The sequence below is a fragment of the Puntigrus tetrazona genome, chromosome 18 (assembly GCF_018831695.1).
Source record: "Puntigrus tetrazona isolate hp1 chromosome 18, ASM1883169v1, whole genome shotgun sequence".
NCBI classification, from domain to species: Eukaryota; Metazoa; Chordata; class Actinopteri; order Cypriniformes; family Cyprinidae; genus Puntigrus; species Puntigrus tetrazona.
This window is the reverse complement of record NC_056716.1, coordinates 19524663-19539148: the sequence shown is the minus strand read 5'-3', so window position 1 is coordinate 19539148 and position 14486 is coordinate 19524663. Positions and strand designations below refer to the sequence as shown.

The 14486-nt window shown below is 36.1% G+C and overlaps 1 long non-coding RNA gene across 1 annotated transcript in view; it reads right to left on the bottom strand.

Moving 5' to 3' along the window:
• LOC122323166 overlaps nucleotides 1-14486 on the bottom strand; it is an 80916-nt gene that overhangs the window by 29337 nt on the left and 37093 nt on the right. Inside the window, exon 2 of the long non-coding RNA XR_006246958.1 lies at nucleotides 6428-6550. This is a non-coding gene — a long non-coding RNA (uncharacterized LOC122323166). The remainder of the gene's footprint in view (nucleotides 1-6427; nucleotides 6551-14486) is intronic.

The following is a 14486-nucleotide window of genomic DNA, read 5'->3' as shown; positions in this document are numbered from 1 at the left end:
AAAAAGTCTCTTTGAGATTGACGAAAGAAAGACATGAACATCTTGAATGAATTTAAATTGAAATAGAATGTGTAGAAATGTAAAATGTTACAATTTAAAGAATTATTAAGTCAGAACTGCAAAATATAAACTCACACAATCAATAAATGTTTACATTTATCGTGCCATTATGAATATACTTAGATGTTCAGCACACGGCGTATATGAAATGTTGAAATATACGCTCATTCATTTTAAAATTTGTAAATACACAAATATAGTTTTTTTTTATTATAAATATTGAATAATGAATTATTCACTTTGATTGATGCTCTATTTATTAAATTTATTATATAATTAATCTTTTTTCCCTATAAATGCTAATATGCCAAAACACGGCTGTTAATTGTTTTGACAGTATTAAACTTGGAGAAATATGTCCAATTAGTTGAGGATAAAATTATTCTCCAACATCAGGGAATACAGAGGCATAATTATTCCAAATTAATGATGTGATAATTTATGTATAGTGTCAGACTAATGAAATTCTTCTGTAATTCCAATTCAAATACCAACTCTACATCTCTACTCTAAATTTCATTCCTCCAGAGTGTGAGAAGTGAAGGTTCGATCACTTCCTCCCATCTTTACGCCACTTCAAGACGCGAACCATTTTGCTCTGCATCAGAATGCTTTCGGTTGCCAGGCGACAGTACCAATGTTTTTGTTTTTTTGTTTTTCCCTCCAGTGATAAAAATGATTCTGTGCGGCACAAAAAAGGGGAAAGGTATAACAGGGAAGAGAACCAACAGAAGAAATCAAATTACGGTTACATTTCAATCTGCCAGAGGTGATGGGATGCTTTAACAAGGTATAAACGTGCAAACATTAAATAAATTAATAAATAAATAGCAATCCAAAATTGTCATTATGCAAATGCGGAGGTCTTCAAAAGGTGGTCACCATTAGATACAGGCTTCGAGGCTTGGCTTGTTTAATTCATCAGAAGCTTTTCACATATCTGTGTTTCACCTTTTGAAGGTTTATTAAAGCAAAACAGCTAAAATAAAACCTTATAATTCACTGTATTCACTATAATAAATAGTTATATTTACTGTCAATAAAAATGGAAATAACTCACTTTTTCAGCTGAAACTTGTTTATTTTTTCTATATATTTGTTCCATAAAGATTTAAAAGCTGCAAAGTGCAACAAAACATTACGAACTTTAATTTGAAAGAAAAAAGTATTTCAGCATCAGACAAAAAAAAAGAATAATGCAAGATAACGATTAACGGCATGAATGAAGGAAAGACCTAATTGAAACAAAACAACATAATTGATTTAAAAACAATAGAGAAATATAACATTTAAATTTGTTGATTGTGCACAATATACTGTATATATATATATACTATATATTATTAATATATATATATATATATATATATATATATATATATATATATATATATATATTAACTTTATTGAAAAATATACTGTATATATAAAGTGTTTTAAGAATGTGAGGGACTTCTTGGGAGTGGGCGGAGCTCTGCTAACTGCGACTCTCTGATTGGTAGAATTTTCCGTATAGCATAAAAGAGGATTTTTTTTTTATACTAGGAATTCCACCATTAAATGTAAAACATAAGCTAGAATAATTTAAAATAATGGCAACAAAAGCATATAACATTGATTAAAAACCTTAGAGCTTAAGCCCCGTTCACACCAAGAACGATAACTATAAAGATATAGTTCTAAACTTCGTTCTCAATATTATAGAATAGCAGAGACCACACTACAACTATAACAACAAAGGCAATATTGTTGGAATCACTTCTTTGAGGGATTTTTTCCAGCTAATCGCTCTTGGTGTGCACGGGTCTTTAGAGTAGGCCTGTCTTTAAAGTTATCGTTAAAACGAACACTGTCCCTATGGAGAAAATGATAGGCAATTTTTACGAAACGTACGATGAGTTTCTTTTTTCGAAAACCCTGTATCACTTCTGAAAGTACAGTCTGTGCAATTCACATACAAAGCACGGTACACAAACTTTACAGAAAGTAAAAAAAAAAGTTGACGTTAACAAGACAGTGAAGATGAAAACGTTCGGCGGGGCCTGGTAACGTGCGAGAACAAAAAAGCAAATCTTGTCGACCCTTTAAATAATTTATGCTGGAAATCAGAAACGATTTCTAAAGTCAGGAGGAGGAGAAGGCATTCCCAAAACTAGAAACAATTGAGCGCTGTGCTCTTTGACATACAAATGAGAGACTTCAAAGGCTTCCTTCGAGAAACTGTCAGCTGCACAAGCCATCTACTATTCCCTGATGTGTTCGCCACTCTCCCGGAGAACTGCGGCTCTGAGCTCAGCAGAAACGCACGCTTGGTTCTGGCTGCACAGAGAAACAGGGTCGCGGCTCTCTCAGGCTTTTAACCTCATTTCTGAGGATCCGGTAAAGCCTCAGTTCTCCTAAGATGTTACCGAGTGCCTGAAGGGCAGAGAAATACAGTAAGCATCGACAACAGCAATGGAGCCTCGTAATTTTAAGCGCATTTCGAATGCCATTTCTCTTTTGCATCCGCCACATCAGCAGTAAGCATGCCGCGAAAAAAGGAAGAGATTATGACAGTAACATTATGCGTAAAAATATAATGCAAATGATTTTTCAATCGTTCTTGTTGTTCTGTGCAATTAATTGTCAAATTAACAGCAAATTGAAAGAAAGTTTTTTCAGGGTTTTATATTTTTTTTTTATTTTGTTATTATTTTTAGGATTTGTATGACTTTAAAGCACATTTCTGTCCAAATGTCTTACTAATGTAATGCTTTGGATGTCTAACTATATTCGCATTGCTCTTAGTGGTGATTTGCACACTTTCACGTAATAAAAATGTATTGTAACTTTTTTTTTTGTTCGCTTTTTTTATGATGTAAAAAAATATCTCAGTGCAAGAATGCTTAACTTTTTTTCTGCCATAAATTATACACTGCTCAACAAATACCAGCACGGTGCATGAAGCCTTATTTATTTTAGACGGTGTTAAAAATTAGATTTGTTTAATGACTTGCACGTTATTCTCAGTGGTGAAAATTTGCATAATTTTATACAATAAAAAAAATACTGTAAGAGAATTTTGTTGTAATATTTAATGTCACAAATTAGCCTAAATGTACAACAGATAGCATGATGTATAAATTTTCTTTTTCACATGCATTGTTTTTTGTTTTGTTTTTATGGATATTGGGTTAAAATGATCATGTGCGGTTGAAATTAAGCTCACATTTGACTTGAATTGTCAAGAATTAGTAAAATATAGTTTCGATATATACAGCAGGACTGGACGTGTTCTCAACAGGTTATGTGAGAAGCACCTAAACGCGCCGTGCATTCAGACGCGACAGCAGTTGTTTTCGCTCTCGACGGTCACACAAACAAGTGACATTTTTCACTCCGGTCTGAACCGACGCAAACCCCCTTCACAATCCACCTTCATTAGAGCTCCACTTCACACGGCTCCGAGCCTCGGCTTTAAATAGAGAATTAGCTGCTGGATCGCTCTCTCTTTCTCACTCACGGCTCAGGACTCATTACCCACAGTCTCAGGCAGTGGGTGGCCTAAGTGTTAAAATGATTTATTTTCGTAATAAATACTCAGTCTCTCTCCGTCTCTCTCTGTCCTCCTGCGTGTTTATGCATTCCCCTGATGTAGCCCAGCCAGACTAGAACACTTTTACTAAGGTGACTTTGATTCCAGGGGGTTGTTAATGTTTTAACAGTCTTATGTGGCTCCACTCACTTTCTTTTCCTATTACAGGCCTTTATATCGGTCTTAATGTGCTTTTTCTGTGCGTCTGTTTTCATGCAATGCAGATGAGATGTGCTGTCCGGGTCACGGCACCATTTTATGGGCAATGGTTAACATTCTCTCTTAAAGTGTTATGAAACCCCTCATTTCAACAAAGGTCAGTTCATACCACAGTTTTAGAAAATGCACAAAAAAGTAGTTAAGGCACACCGCGACGAGAGGAGAGAATAAAAAAAACTGTCTGTGCTCTGGTTTTATCTCGCGTTAATGGATTTAACGGTTTCTCTCACAAATGCTCGCCGCAATTCACAAACGCATGCAACAAAATGCTGAAATGTATTATGCACCAATTTGTATGCTCACAAAACAAATACGCACAGGCCATTTTGATTACGCAGTTTAATGCACAAATAAAGGCAGAGCTGCTTGCATTCGTACTCTATATCGAAGATGTATGTGTAAAAGGAGGAAAACAGAAAACATGTGAACGCACATTTGCATTTTTTATGACTTTGGAGGCTGTTTCTCACTGGCGATTTCAACCAGAAAAAAAGGCCTTAAATCTATAAATCAACAGCTTTACTCTTAAGGTTTTAAATTAGACATGCTAATATTAAACTCTACCTTGGGCAACACATTTATAGCTCTGTGTATCTTAAAAATCTCAAAAAATGAGTGTTTTTGAGTCATATCATGTAAAAGTATTTCTTAAAAAATACTCATAGCAATTCGCACATGCATGTAACAAAAGGCTTATAACGTGTGTACACCATTTTGTATGCTCACAAAACAAATACACACAATCCATTTTATTGGAAATCACCTTAAAATCAATAAACTGCAGCAGTACTCTGAAGCTGGGGTTTGTGGGTCCCGTTTGAAATTGTTTAGTTTGAATGTTTGTTCTATTTATTTCTTAATGCTATTAATCTAATCTAAAATAGCACTGCATAATGTTCACAGTAAAAATTAAATATAGAGTTAAACCGCACCAAACCCAAAGAGTGGGTACTCAGTTGAGCTTTTTCTGCATCTTGTGGTTGAATGCTTTAAATTATTTTGAACGTCTTTTAGGCTGGCCTCAGTCAGTCGGTTGAGATTGCCGGGGACTCCCCCTCAGCCATGGACCCCAATAATTGTTACCACTTTCAACACCGGCCCAGAATTTATATCTATATATCTGTCTCTGTCTCAAAAAATGAAATACATTTACAATACATTTATATACCTGTCTGCATCTAAAAAAAAAACCATACAAATAAGTCATGTCACATAAGAGATTTCACAGTTTCTCTCACAAATGCTCGCTGCAATTCACAATGCTTTTGTATGCTCGCGAAACAATTACACACAGCCAATTTTATTGGAAATCAACGGTGATTTCAACCTGGAAAAAGCTTTAAAATCTATTAAAAAGACTAAGTGCCACACATCCGTATATACAAACTAATAGATCATCTCACATAAACAGATCGACTGCACAAGGAATTGTTCAAAAGCAAAAGCTCTAGGTCTTTTCCAAAGTGTTTTTTTTTCTTTCCTCCTCTAGCTGTATATTTGTCTCACAGGGTTGCTGCTTTGCAGTGAGTGTTAAATAGCTTTTGGTGAGTCCCATAATTTGTAACATCAAAGCTATGGATGTGATATTTTGCCAGCACTTTGAAAACTACACAGCCTTCATAGCATATTAGTTAAATGTACTTTACGCCATCCGATTAAATCCTGATGGATAAAATTACGTTATAAAGATGCACGCTGCACTTATTCAAGCAAAACCTGTTGTCAGCTCAGTGAAGCCGACCCATCCTAACTGTTTACGTCTCTCTATGCACTTTCACATCTATTTCCCTGTCTGACGTTGTAGTGCGCACCGAGAAAACACTGGTTGTGCTGACCTCTCTACCTTTGGCCAAGGAGCCGTGAGATTAAAACAGCCCACGCTCTCTCTCTCTCTCTCTCTCTGTCATCAACAGTCTCGCTCGCTCAACTTATTGGCCCCTGAGTCGGAAGAATTATAAATTCAGGTTATCCCTCAGAATTAAGTAGATAAGGGTCTGTGTCCAGAGCTTATCCTTAATTTATGCAGATACTCTCGGAATCCCACGTTAAGAGCTGGATTTGGCTCCAAAGTAGTCCAATTAGATGGTCTATTCGGCCTCATCATACTTATAATTCAAATTGTTTGGCTGAGTGAGGTTTATGCAATACAGGTAATGATGAGCGGGAGAATCTATCAGCATTCGGCAATTGAGAGTGTTTAATATTTATGACGAGTCAAGATGTCTTTTCCAGCTGAATACAAATGCATTTCTGAGTGTGCAAATCAGCTGAAAATTCTCAATTTCTGCCCCTAAAGTGTTTTTGTCATTCATGTCTACTGATTTTTTTCTCTCCTCCAGCAAGACCATTATGTAAACTAGATTGAAAAACAACATCAACAACAACACCACCACCAGCACAAAAAAATAATATACGAATCCGCACTTCACTGGGCTAAATCTTGTATTTTTAGATAAATGTTGCACGAGCTGGGTACGAAACACCTGATTGACATGCCTGGCCTTTGCTTTCAGGAACCCTTGAGTGCTTTGCGGTTTGTTTTGTGTTCGCTCTTTTATGAATGAACTTGCTCACCTTGTCTTGCAAAAATCAGATCATGATTATGTGCCCGTCCGTCCGTCTGTCCTTCTGGTGGGCTCTGTCGAGGCTTGTAAAGGGAGGACAACCCAATGGCAGGAGTCATTTGAGTGCCTGTCGCTTGGAAATAAAAATATATACATTGAGAAACATGGAAGCGACATTCAATCAGACGGCTGTAAATTGTACCACAGATCAAAGCAAAAAAGGCACATGTGGTGCATCAACAATTCCTTTAGATTGCTATAACGCTACAAAGAGACAAAAGTGATAAATATAGTTGCAAGCAACTAAAATCAAAGAGACAAAATGGCCTTAGTCAAATGGCTGAGGGTGGTTTAGTTATAGCGCCCCCTTTTTGAGGGAATTCAATAACATTTGGTGCGACTATTAGAAATTCCTTTTTGTCATTGCATAGTCAGTTTCATGATGATTGGACAAGGAGTTCAGAAGAAACAGGCAAATTACTCAATACAGGACATAGCCAAAATGCACTGGTCGACACAAGGCAAACTGTGGTCTAGGTATATCTGCTAGGATTCTTAAATGTTGAATTGGAAATTCAGATCCTGGAATGAGACACCTGAAAACTACTCTTCTGAGTCTTGTTGTTTTTAAATGTCCAGACCAAAACACACAGTGAAGAGAGTCATGCTTCACATATTGTATTGAACTAATGACAAGGGCTTCTGTAACCTCGTTCTCTCAGCTGTGAAATTACAGCTCTGCCTTACCAGACCCATATAATGAACACAATAAAAGTGAGGGAGGGACAAGATGAGTTAATAAAGAAATTTAGAGAAACAGAAAGAAATTTGTTCAGAGGACAGACCCAGACTTCTAGCCCTGTTTAAGACTATAAATTCAATGGGTTACCTGGATGATTCAATTTGCTACAAAAAATGTGTGTTCCTAAGACAACTGCATTTTTTTAATTAAGGTTATATTAAAACTTTGAATCTAAAAAAAAAAAAAAAAAAACCTTTTTAATACCTTTTTCTCAATATTTTGTTCTTTATTCTTTATATCTTTATTCCAGACCCACACGTTCAATCTTAAAATATGAATTTAATTTTTTTTTTTTACATGGTTACAATTAAGAATGAAGAAGATATATACCATATTGACTGTGAAAACTGTTTCAATCTAATATCTAACTATCTATATATATATATATATATATATATATATATATATATATATATATATATATATATATATATATATATATATATATATATATTATTATTTCAATCAAAATACAAATTTTTAAAATTGAATTACCGCAACAACCAACAAAATATAAGCTATAAAATCTCTGAATATTTTTATTATGGCTAAATTATTTCATTTGTGTATTTAAGATACATAAAATGCTATTTAAATAGCCTTTTATGTATCTAACCCATTGCTGCATAAATGTTTAAAATGTCATTCACACCACAGAATAATTGATTTGAGCTGTAATAGAAATAAAAATGATGTACGTTTTGGATAACTAAAAGTTTAAAAGTCCCAAAAAGTGCCCATACTTGAAGAAACTCCCATATACTCTATAGTCTCTTGAGTTGTTTAACAGTATAAAACTCAACAGTTATGCACATTCTAGAAATATTGCATAAAAAACACTGGATGAAAACGCAGAGACGTGCATAAATAACTTATGCACACATTTGAGTAGTATAAACCTTTTATCTGATAAGAAAAAATACACATAAACTGCAATGAAAACTTTTTTACAGAATAAATTTCTCCATACGCATCGGAAAAGTCATGTGACTTTGTGCTGTCAGACAGGATAACTTGACGAACCAGCTGACCGATCTCATTCACAGCATCTATATGTTTTTATGGTCGTTCTAAATTGCACAAGCAAAGTCTGTCATCAAGTATTTCTTTATAAACACAACTTTGCTTCCAAACAGCAGCATCCACCTCCGAAAGCAGTGACAGCATCTATTGTGCTTTGTTTGCTTGCCCTAATAATTACATTCAGTGGCTTTTCTTACTGATATTTAGTGCCAGTTTACCAGAAAGTGATGGTTTTGTTCTCTTGGACTCGCTGGATGGAAATGGTGCTGGGTGCTTTTTTGATAGTTCTACGCATGGATGGAAACACATAGCCAATGTCTACCTCAGTAAGAGCCTCCATGATGGATTCAACAGACATGTGACAGTCAGTCATAATCAATACACCTCTTTCACTCCTAATTTGACTCTGATCTCATCCGCTCCCACGGATACAACTTGCACTTTGCATTTCAATAGCTTCCAAGCCTAACCCTTGTGCACAGTTCCAGATGTGTGGCAAAATATGGATGAGATGAGGTCGTGCGCAGCGGGGAACATGCTGGAACATGCATCCAGATCCTCATTTATGGAACATGTCCTAGATATGCAGCTGAGAAGCAAAATAAATCAACACTCACACTGTGTGATTGTGGCTTTAATGCAATTCTGTGCATGGCACGTCTATAAAAGAACTCACAACAGCATTTCAGAAAGTCTTATAGATATATTTGCTTCTTTTTGGGGATATAATGCAGCATTTTCTAGCTCAAATAAACACTGAGCACAGAAAATTAAACAAAGGTTTGAGGAAACTTGATTCAGCTGGTAAGGAGCCTCTATCCTTGGCACCACAGGGTCACAAACGGCACCAAAATAAAAACCGACGTGGCTGTGATATAAAGGTAAAGTAGTAGTCATGGAAATGGCCTGTTGGAGCTAATCAACCTCAGCTGCAATAAAAGTCTTCACAATGACCTCTACCTGAACTTTGACCTTAAAGAGGAATATAAAACAACATGACCAGAAACTCCTTTATAGACTCCTACAACAAACCTCTGACCCAAGGATTTCAACAAACTTGCTTGTTCTCTAACAAACCCCTTTTGTTAATTACAATAAAGTCTTTATTCATCACCTGACAGCAGCTAATGAACTTCATTAAGCGGCTTTAATGATGCACAAATTGCGTACACGGCATCTTGTCATTCAAAATCTGTATGATTTTCTTCAGTGGAAGACAGCAGAATATATAGTGCTCATTTTCATAACGGATATTGTTAGGCTAAAAAAATCAAAATAAAATCCACATGACCATACGGCACTATATCTCAAGGATTCGAAAGCTATACAATAGCTTTCTGCATAGAAAAGGCCAAAATAATGTTATTCACCTGACAAACTCGCCTTTCGCCACAGCTCTTAAATCTTACTTGATTTAAAAACCTGAATTCATTTGCTGCCTTAAATTTGTGTTGTGTAGTATATAATTGAAAATACTCCAGCTATTATTTTTATAGGTAAACAAATTATTATTGCCGTTTGTAATATTTATATATATTTAATATAATAGCTTTTATTTTTTTAGTTAAATTTTGTAACGCTTTGTCATTTCATTTTTTCTTAAATTACACACACACACACACACACACACACACACACACACACACACACACACACACATATATATATATATATAATATAGTTTTAATTTCAGTTCATAACCACAATGGAAGTCAATAATGCCCTATTTGAGAAATTTTGAAATGTTCTCCATATAAAGCTATCATATGCTTCTTCTAAATATGCTAAAGTCATACATTATGGTGCAATTTTTATAAGATTTTTGGCATATAAAAGCATACCCACTGCACAGAATTTCTAAAATCTTCAAATGGAAGAAAGAAACTCATACAGATTTTGATTGTTATATATATTTTGAGTGAAGTGTCTCAGTCTCTCAGTACTGACCTGTTCCACATGGGTCAGTTAATTGATCATTCATGGGTGACTTTTGGTTGCTTTGAGCTGTCAGTCTTTCAATTACTCGGCTAGGCTACGACACCAAGATAAATAAATCCAATTCCTGCACACTTTCATTAAGAACACTTTGTCTTCATTCCTCGACACCTATACGAGCTTGTAGTCCGGCCAATGGCAGAGAGCCGTTTGTTTGTGAGTAATGACCTAGGTGATGTACAGGGACAGAAGGTCATTCATCCCACGGAGGATGGACTCACCAGCAGCCTGAAGCTTCTCTTTCCTTTTTTTTAAGTTGCTTTATTACTTGTTGCTTATTTTTTGAGTGGCAGAAAGCTGCTCTCTCAGTTTCCCTCAGGTTATGGGCAAACTTAAACAATAAAACTCTAAAAAACAGTGTGTGTTTGTGCCTGGCGAGGTTCGAACAAGAGACCTGGGAAGAAGGAGAAAGAGAGAAAGAAAGTGTGTGCGTGATAGACAGATACATATCAAAGTTAATGAAAAAACTACACAACTGCAGACCTTCCTCTGCTTACTCGTGCTGAATCACACGGCTCAAAAGCTGATACCCAGCAGACATTATTGGTTTATGAGTGCGAGCCGTCCATCAAGGCTTTGGCAGATACAGTACTAAAGAAATGAAGGAAATAACTAGTTCGGTCATGCCTAATTTCACACCGTTTTCAAGCCCCGCTTGGCCTGAAGCTCAACGCCTGCTTGCACACGATACACAATATTCCCAAAACTTCAAATATAAAATAGGAAATTATGCCTGATGCTGCAATGATAAAATATTTCTGAATGTTGTTTTAAACAAGAAATTTCGGAATTGATTCATATAAAAGATCGTTTTATAATAAAGTTTGATATATATATATATATATATATATATATATATATATATATATATATATATATATATATATATATATATTTATAAATGATTAAAAGTCTTATTTAAAATAAACTTTAAAGCAAGATGGTATGAATAAATCTGTTTAATTAATCTATTTGAAAACTCCTCTTGATTAACATTGGATAATGCCAGAGAACCAATTAGACAACAATAACTAAATTAGTTTATCTAATGAGAGCCAGACGGTGGCTTTATTATAAAACCCCACATGCATTTATTATGCTGGATAAAATAAAGCCGCTAACTATTCCATTATATCCACTCACTCACAGCGCACTTTAGGACAAGTGCTGATACTGTGTTAGCTTGGACTGACTAATGAGTTGCAGAATTGCCGAATCACTTTGATGTCTATAGTGACATGCTTCAAACATAACTCACATACATTACGCATTAATGGCCAACGTCTCAGAGGGGAGGCCGGTTAAGGAGCGCCTGTCACAAATTCAGAAATAGAATCACAGACACGTCTCGAATCTGAGAACTTTTCCAAGAATACACGATGGCTTTAGCTTTTACATCACATATTGTTTCTCTTTCAGAACAGGAGAATAGGTTCACAATGTCCTGTGTCGGAGGTTTCTAGCACACATGCATTACATTTACAAGAAAGTATTGAACAGATCCAAAGCTACTGATGGCACACTGATGTTGATAACAATTTGCACAAAGCATATGCTCGAAATGATATTAGATCTATAGCTTTCTTAAAATAGCATACATTAAATGCACAAAATTTGAATGTTAAGCTATTTTTTAAGACATCACTTATGCTCCCCAAGGCTGCATTTAAGATAAAAAATACATAAACATTTGAAAATATTAATATTAATATTTTTTTTGTTCTAAAATGTAATTTATACATGTACTGTAAAATAAAATTTTCATGATGATCGTGTCATGATCGTATGCTGATTTGCATATTTGGACATTTCTTACTAATATTAATGTAGAAAACAGCTATACTTCCTTATATTTTTGTAAACCCGTGGTACCTTTTTTCAGGATGCTTAAAATGCATTGAACAGATCCAAAGTTACTAACAGCGACTTGGTGACTTTGGCATTGCTAATATCTTTTCATCAGTTGAGCTACAGAAGCACATTAGGCATTATTTGAGCTAAATTACGTCTTAGCTTAGAAGTCGACTGTGTCAATTAATTCATGGGTAGAGAGTACATTGCAGTGAAATTCAATCACCTGTTTGATTTTGAGGACTGCTTGGGTTCCCGTGGAGGTATTGATCGTCTGCCAAAGTTCTTATAGAGGCTTAAAAACGTTAAAAAATCTAAGGGGGTTGAAAATGAAAAGCAACGGGACATTTTGACCCAACTTGAGTAAGATTAAATTGAATGGTCACTTGATTAAGAAAAGGAAAGTTAAATAAGAACAATGAACATCCTCTGACCAAATTAGAAGGACATTTTAACCTCCCTCAGGGCTTTAGACTAGAGCTTTGTGGTCTGTTTGTAGTCAGAGTTTGATTCTTTTGGTTGGTTCAAAAAGTCATTTTACATCCGCGGTTTGAATCATGTGGTTTGCGATCTGTGAAAGCAATTCAGATTACATTGTGCAAGTGAACAACTATTGATGCTGTATAATTATACTAATTAATTATACTTTTAGTCCTAATCAAGGCCAATGTTACCGATACACACCTGAAGTTAATTCTGTGTAAACTCATTCTTAAAATTGTTTTGGTAGGACTTGAGTAAGTAAAATTATTTTGCTTACCAAAGCTATATTTATTTGTAAATAATAAGTGATCTGATGCTTTGAAAACAGTTTTGCTGCTAAATATCTTTATGGAAATAATGATACTTAGTTTCTTCCCGGATTCTTTGATAAATCATAGTAAATTTTGCATGAACACATTTAATTAAATGTTGCTTGTTACTTAGTATTTGATGTGCCGGATGCCCCCTCTCTGTGTTTCATTCTAAGTGAAGATTCTTTGCAGTTCGGAAGTGCTTTGTCCATGAAAAGCAATAAAAAGCTTTGATCATGAAAAAAAAAAAGCCTATTATGGAATAATGCATTTCTCATTGCTGCTTGTCTCCCCTAAATTACGAGCAGCTCACACAATCTCTTATAGTCATTTCAAAAAAGAGTGGCCGGAAGTGTGTTGGAGGAATACAACTATGAATGAAAATAGAAAAACTGAGTCATTACAGGTAAGCGTCAATGCTGACAGAAGTGCATCATGATTTGTCTAAGACCATGTAATTAAATCAAGCTTCTTGACCTCAACCCAATGCTTTTCTTGTGTTTGTGAATCGCATCCAGGCTGGAGTTGCATGCATGAGGACCTGGTTTCATTGCTTTTGTGTTTTGTGATTCTAGGACGGTCCAGCTCGGTGTGCGTCCAGGACTTGGAGAGACACTCGAGCAGAATTAGCCTGGCTGTGGGTTCTTGGAAATCCACCAGAGAACAACTGGCACCGAAAGCTGGGCAGAAACGCCTCTGCTCTCCTCAAGGTGATGAACATGCCTGGTGGGACCACCTTGAAACGCCACACACACACATAACCATTTGAGCAGAGGCCAAACAGATGATCGCAGTATGAGTTGGAGATTGCCAACGGGATGCCAGCGAGATGCATTACCCATCACCCAACAGGGATAAATGATGAGCATCATCGCCATGCAAATACCTGCCACAGTGAATCACACCCCAGCGGAGGAGATCTGCGCGTCCTCCAAGCCTAATCTCTCGAATGCCAAATCAAAGAGCTCACGGTACTAATTTACCTCTCTCCAGCTGTTCCGAACGAGCCAGGACGCATGCGGAGGCGATTGAGACATCTCTGCAGGGTCGAGGCTTATAAAACAGTGCTTGGCGATCTGAGAACAGGACACGTACGATGATGCACATGTGGTGCGTTTGTGCGCGCTGGGAAGCACTGAGCATAATGACAATATGGCATTACCCAGCCTTGCGTAAAGCAACACAAACAGCCTACAGCAGTAGACTTTACTATGGGGGTCCCACTCCCGACGTGGAGGAGAGAGCATCTCGACCAGACAAGCATCACATTGAGTCTGTAGCCTCAGGACTGACAAGGATGTTCTTGTAAATGGAGACTAACACAGATGTAGCAGCCATTTCTTCAGAACTTCACTGTCTTAGCCATTGAGTGGAAACCTCGCATGAGAAGAGTCTGCATAATCAAATCAGGGGTCATATAGCGCGATTTCATGATTTCTGTTCTTTTTTTTGGGCGTTATAAGCTGTGCAAATGCATAGATGAGATCCCTAAAGTTGCAAAGACTAAAATGTCAAACCCAAAGATGTTTTTTTAAAAGTTAAGACTTCACCACGCCTTTGCAAAACATATAACAAAATTACAAGTATACTTACAGTATAAAACT